This window comes from Panthera uncia, chromosome X (assembly GCF_023721935.1).
Source record: "Panthera uncia isolate 11264 chromosome X, Puncia_PCG_1.0, whole genome shotgun sequence".
Classification (NCBI taxonomy): Eukaryota; Metazoa; Chordata; class Mammalia; order Carnivora; family Felidae; genus Panthera; species Panthera uncia.
Genome location: NC_064817.1, coordinates 106,936,007 through 106,943,048, shown reverse-complemented (window position 1 = coordinate 106,943,048; position 7,042 = coordinate 106,936,007).

Sequence of the window (7,042 nt, the reverse complement as noted above, 5' to 3'; positions counted from 1 at the left end):
GCCTCACACTGACACCCACGTACCCCACGCCCTTCCTGTGTCCCGAGACCTCTCTTCCCTTCCCCTGACCAAAATCTGCCATGCACCCTGACTGTCCCTCTGGCGGAAGGCCATAGCAACACCCCGAGGGTTTTCTGATGTAGTTCAAGGCAGTCACCAGTAGATGGCGCTGCTCTGTTAGCACAAGCCAGAATAGGGCTGCGGCCAAGAGTGTTTCGTCCAGCCTTGACAGAATTAGCTTCCTGTAAATGAATACACCATATGGACGAGATACATAGGTATTCGAGTTACACGAGGTGCATGATCTTGAGCAAATAAGAATCCACGAACGGATTAAGTGCTTCCGACTGCATGCACGCTACAACCGTGATTCTCAAACACGGTGTGGGGAGCAGGGCACCCCCACGTCTTCAGGGTCTTTTCAGAACGTCATTGACATTGGGAGATGGTCAGTCCCATGTGGACACCAGGCGCAGTGCGGCTCCAGCAGGGTTGGGAGGGGGCAGCCAGGTCTGAACCCTGAACCCTGGCTCTTCAGGTTGTGAGCAGGTTTGGAAGAGGTAACATCTTCTGGGTATGAGTATGGCCCGGCCCCTCACTCTCTGACCTTCACTTCCTTCATCTACACAAGGATTCGTAATTCAGAGGTTCAGTGCAGAATCCGTGAAATAATACGCATCAACGACTAAACACTGAGCCCCGGTGCCTGCCTCGTGGAAGGGGTCAGTGAATGAGGACTAGTCTTTATCAGCTATTAGCCTTATTCCGTAGCTAGTCATCCAAGCTGTTCAGTCTCGGGGACCCCAAAAGGCAGCATTGTGTCAAGGCCACAAACTTCTTCGTTAGATAAAGCTGCCGTGCCCCTTCGCAGGGGCCGTGGGAACAGCACTCGCTACCCCCCCCCCCCCCCCCACCAGCCCTGGCATCCTGACTGATAAAATTCGCATGTGCAACATCCTCCTCACAGGTTGTCATGGGGACCAGATGCCGCGGCGCTGGCAGGTGCCTGGCACATAGAGAGGGCCCCACGGGTCACGGCTGCTGTTGTGGCATCCTGCACGCCAGGAGCACCACCCACAGCGCACCGGCCCACGGAAACAACTCCTTCCTTCTGCCTTGTCTACACCTTGTCCATTACGTCTCCTCCGCCAGCACTCAGACGCGTGGGGGCGGGGAGCAGACGTGGACAAGGAGAGACAGGAAAACATAAAACAGAGGGGATTCCATCCATCCACATGTTTCCAGCTTTGGAAAAGACAGCCATCCGTGCCTTTGATGGCTGTATTGCAGCTTCAGTCCGCAGTGAGATCCCCGAAGCTCCCAGCTTTCCTCTGCTGGCTCCCAGCTTTGCTGGAAACGTCCTGAGTCCTAGCAGCCACAGCAGCAAGACTCTTGGGGCCATTTCTCATCTCTCTCGCCAGTGCCTCTGGGAGAACTGAAGGGCGAGAGCCTGGCCACATCCCTGCCTTTGCTCTGTTCTGCCTTCAGCCTCAACTCATCCTTCTGTATGGTTTTCTGTCATCTGTGTCTTCCGAGGAGCATAGGGACATCCCCAGCCTCTAGGCTACAGAAGGCTTAAAATTGCAAAGTCAGCCACGTTTCTTTCTCTGGAACCCTCACGTAACGTTATACTACTATGCCTGACCTGGGGCTCCTGAGGTCTTTATGTCCCCACTACCCAGTGAAAATATACCTGTCCTGGGATCCCCATCCCATAAGAACACCTTCTGCTTTCTAAATTCATGTTGGTGGTTTATCCTGACAATTTATAGTTCTCAATCATGAAAGGTGATTGGCATGCTTGTTTGTAAATCAATCTCTGGTGAGTTTACCTCAACTCTTGAGTCTTGTAAAAATGAGATCATGACCCTGTGATGGTGAGGACCAGCCCTTAGACACGGTAACCAAGCAGGTTGTGATCACAGATCTAACTGCCTATGGTACACTCAAAGGTTCAAACTCAAAGTGTTCCAAGTTGAACTTGTCTTTCCTACAAACCAAAAATACCCTTCTTTTCTTCCTTGGCTTCCTATATTGGGTGGTGTCACCAAATACCCACCCAGAATTCAGAAGTCATCTGAGTAGACTGCATCCTTCTCCCTAATGTATCCAGTTAATAAGACTCCACTTCCTATGGCTTCAGGAATGCACCCCCAGTTTCCAATCCCCATCAGCCTTGTCTTGGTTTACATACAAATTATTTCCCCATTGATTCTCTACAAATGTCCCATCATTGTCTACCTTTTCCCAGGTTTTCAGCCCCACCCCCTGCCAATGCCAAATTCATCTTCATCCCTTATAATGTGATTCATGGAAAACATAAGTATGGCCATGCCCCTCTCCGCTCAAACATCTTTCAACAAATCTCAAAGGACCTGGATTTGCGTTTTCTCTCCAAGGCTGATCACATTTCACAAACCTCACGGAAATGTCAAACATGGGGAAGTTGAAAAATAACACAGAGAAACTGCATGTTCCCATGATCTATGTAGAATAAGTATCAACTGATAGTCAATCAGGCTTGATCTCTGCCCCTTCCCCTTTCCTACTACCACGGGATTATTTTTAAATGAATCTCATACATTATAGATGAGTATGTATAGGAAATAGTTTTCAAAAAGAGGACCAGAAAGCCTTATGAATAACTCCAAGCATGCAATTTTTGGATCTGTTGTATTCATCCAGATTGTATCGGCTTACGAAATACTTCAGACATTCCCAAAGCCGGGATGGGGCTGGTGGGGTGGCTGATACAGGGATCATTTTTTGAGTTTCTAGGCATGGGAAAACTATCCAGCCCCATAGGAGAAGAAGGCACCACATGTGAGTCTGGCTGTGATGCAAGCAGGTGTAGCAGGTGGTATGATACAGTGCATATTGGGTTGCTCTATGAAGCCTGTGGCAAGCCACAAGATGGGATTGTTCCTGCCGCATTCTTCTAGGGGAAGCCTGTGCTCTCTTCACCTTTTCATCACCTCCCTTGGACCCATACTAGACTCTGCTACTAGGAGACTGAATGCCCCCCCCATGAGATACCAGGTGCCCTAAGCTACCCTCCCCAACTGGTGATACCTGAGGCATAACAGTTTATTAAGAAAAGAAAGAAGGTAGGTAAATTAATACCTCTCTATGAGAAGTGATCCTCTGGGCCACTATGTGAAGGCCACAGATACATATTTGGGGGTTGTAGGGGTGTTGAGGGAAATCTCCTGATCCTGTTAAGGGTAAGGCAGAGGTAGGGTGACTATAGTCACCTATGGTCCTAGAGAAGATCACATAAGAAGACAGGAGGATATGACACCAAAAGGAAAAGCAGCAAAAGCAAAAATAAACAAGTGTGATGACATTAAACTCAAAAGCCTCTGCACAGCAAAGGAAACCATCAACAAAATGAAAAGGCAACCTACTGAATGGGAGAAAATATTTGCAAACCATGTACCTGATAAGGGATTAATATCCAAATATATAAAAAGAATTCATACAACTCAACAGCAAAAGCACATAATCTGTTTTAAAAATTGGCAGATCTGAATAGATGTTTTTCCAAAGAAAGCATACAGATGGCCAACGGGTACATGAAAAGATATTATACATCAATGGAAATCAAAACCACAATTAGATATCATTTCATACCTGTTAGAATGGCTATTATCAAAAAGCCTAGAAATAACAAGTGTTGGCCAGGATGTGGAGCAAAGGGCACCTTCGTGCACTGTGAGTCAGAATGTAAATTGCAGGGGCGCCTGGGTGGCTCAGTCAGTTGAGCGACCAACTTCGGCTCAGGTCATGATCTCACGGTTTGTGAGTTCGAGCCCCGCGTTGGGCTCTTTGCTGACAGCTCAGAGCCTGGAGCCTACTTCAGATTCTGTGTCTCCCTCTCTCTCTGCCCCTGACCCACTCGCATTTTGTCTCTCTCTCAAAGGTGAGTAAACATTAAAAAAAAAAAAAAAGAATGTAAATTGCAGCCACTATGGAAAACAGTATAGAGGTTCCTCAAAAAATTAAAGATAGAATGACCATATGATCTAGTAATTCCACTTCTGGGAAAACAAAAACACTAATTTGAAAAAATATATGCAGCCCCACGTTCATTGCAGCATTATTTAAAATAGACAAGATACGGAAACAACCTAAGTGTTCACTGCTGGATGAATGGATGAAGAAATTGTGATATATATTCAATGGAATAGATACACATATATACACATGTATATACATACATATGTACATATATGTATACACTTGTACATACATGTATACACACGTATATATATACATGCATATATACATGTATGTGTGTATATACACATACACACAATGGAATATTATTCAACCATTGAAAAAGAAGGAAATCTTGCCATTTGCAACATGGATAGACCTCCACTGTGCTAACTGAAATAAGTCAAAGAGCAGAAGACAAATACCGCATGATTTCTCTTATATGTGGAATTGAAATATACATGCACATAGTAATATACATATATAGTAAAATATATATTTAGTAATATATACATATATATATATATATATATATATATATATATGTATGTATATATTTGTGTGGCTCAGTCAGTTAAGCATCTGACTCTTGGTTTCGGCTCAGGTCATGATCTCATTGTTCGTGGGTTTGAGCCCTGCATCAGTCTCTGTGCTATCAGTGTGGAACCTGTTTGGGATTCTCTCTCTCTCTCTCCCTCTCTCTCTGCCCCTTCCTTGCTCACTTGCTGTCTCTCTCAAAATAAACATTTAAAAAGAAAAACTTAGCTCATAGATACAGAGGACAGATTTGTGGATGCCAGAAGCAGATTTGGGGTGGGAGAAATGAGTGAATTGTTTGGGGGTCTTTTTTAGTTTACATAAATTGGAAAAAAAAGAAGTAATATGTATTTTAAAGTACAAGAATTTGGTAGTGAACACTTTAAGGCAAGTGGCAGATGATTGCACATGAGTGCCAGCCATTGGGGCCTACTGACTTATGCACTCTTTCCTCCAGATGGGTATCTAAGATCCCTGGTAGGTGAGAATTCATTACACAGGGTGTTTTTGTAAATCAATCTAAGGTCTTATGTGCAAAATGAACATTGTGTTAATGAAAGAAAGGGGAAAAAACAGACGAGAATGAGACCTTTTTTTTTTTTTAAAGCCCTAAGCATATATACTTTTCTTTACTCTCATATTTAGTGAGTCAGGGGTGAGGAGGGCACCATTTGAATTCCAGTAGTTTCCAAAGGGGATCTCTCTGTCTGTTTTTTTCCTCTTAACCAGTTGTGTTTCTTGATAAAGCAGCTATATTACCAGGGGAACTTCTTGAAGTATGGAAGTCGTAATTCTCAAGCTCAAATAGAGTTGAAGGAGTAATTTGAATTGTTGGTTGATGCATTCTACAGTGTAGATGAGCACAGCTGTTGTTCAGCACTAACTGCTATGAAGATGAGAAGTAATCATAAAAAACAAACACGACACAAACAAACAGACTCGCAGAGTTTACAGAGAACAAACTGGTGATGGGCAAATAAGGTGAGGGGGATTAAGGGGCACAAACTTCCACTTATCAAAGAAATAGGTCACAGAGGTGAAAAGTACGGCATAGGGAATACAGTCAATAATATTTTAATAACGTTATACGGTGACATTTGTGATGAGCCTTGAGTAACACATAGAATTGTCGAATCAAGATGTTGTACACTTGAAACTAACATTACATGGTATGTCAATTATATTTCAATTAAAAGATAAGCACAATGGGGCGCCTGGGTGGCTCCGTCGGCTAAGCGTCCGACTTCAGCTCAGGTCATGATCTCGCGGTTTGTGGGTTCGAGCCCTCATCAGGCTCTGTGCTGACAGCTCAGAGACTCGAGCCTGCTTCAGATTCTGTGTCTCCCCCGTCTCTGTCTCTCCCATGCTCATGCTCTGTCTCTCTCTGTCTCTTAATAATAAATAAACGTTAAAAAAAGTTAAAAGATAAGCACAATTGGGGCACCTGACTGGCTTCGTCAGTGGAGTATGTGACTCTTGTGGCTTTAAGCTTGAGCCCCACGTTGGGTGTCAAGATTGCTTAAAAATAAAATCTTTAAAAAACACAGCCCAATGAACCAGGGGCACAATATTAAACACAGGACTGCACTGATGAACATGAAAGTATTAGTTTCAATAATTGTCATTAGAAAGAAAAAAATCTTAGAATTGACACGACTGAGATTTCTTTTCTTTTTTTTTTTTTAAGTGTATTTATTTATTCTGAGAGAGACAGAGAGAGTGAGCAGCGGAGGGGCAGAGATACAGGGAGAGAGAATCCCAAGCAGGCTCCACGTTATCAGCTCAGAGAGTCAGCTACTCAATGGACTGAGCCAGCCGCCCAGGCGCCCCTGAGATTTACTTTCTTAATGAAATTAAATTTGAATTCATAGTATCATTAGCAGTATATATTGGAATAGCGAAAATTTATATGGTTATTGTTATTAGTACATTTGTGACAGATAACTGCACTGGATTGCAGGGTGTGACTTTTTTTGTCCGGTTTGAATCCATGCAAATCAGCCTTTTTCTTGGTCTCTCTTCAGGTGACATCTACTGATTTGGTGCAGCGTGGTTCAATGGTTTGTTCAGAGAGATCTAGGAACAGCGAGGCCAGCCTTTTAGACTCCTGCTTCTCCTAACACAGACAAGCCTTGGAAAAGTGCATCAAGTGATATTTTTCGAACTCTAACTTGTCATGTCGACACAGCTGTGATTTTCACTTGAATTTGGCAGTCGTGGAGTTTGTTTTTCAGGCTTTATATAAAATCATCCAATTCGCAGCTCCAACAGCATAGTTGGGACTAATATTACAGTGAACAAGTGTACTCAGGGCAGGATGAATCAGGCAGAGTTGCTGGAATCGCTACAATTTTCAAGTATACTCTCAGCTTCCTGAAAATTTAAAAACTGCTCCTTGGAGCACCTGGGTGGCTCAGTCGGTTGAGTGTGCGACTTTGGTTCAGGTCATGATCTCGCAGTTCATGAGTTCGAGCCCCGCGTCAGGCTCTGTGTTGACAGCTCAGAG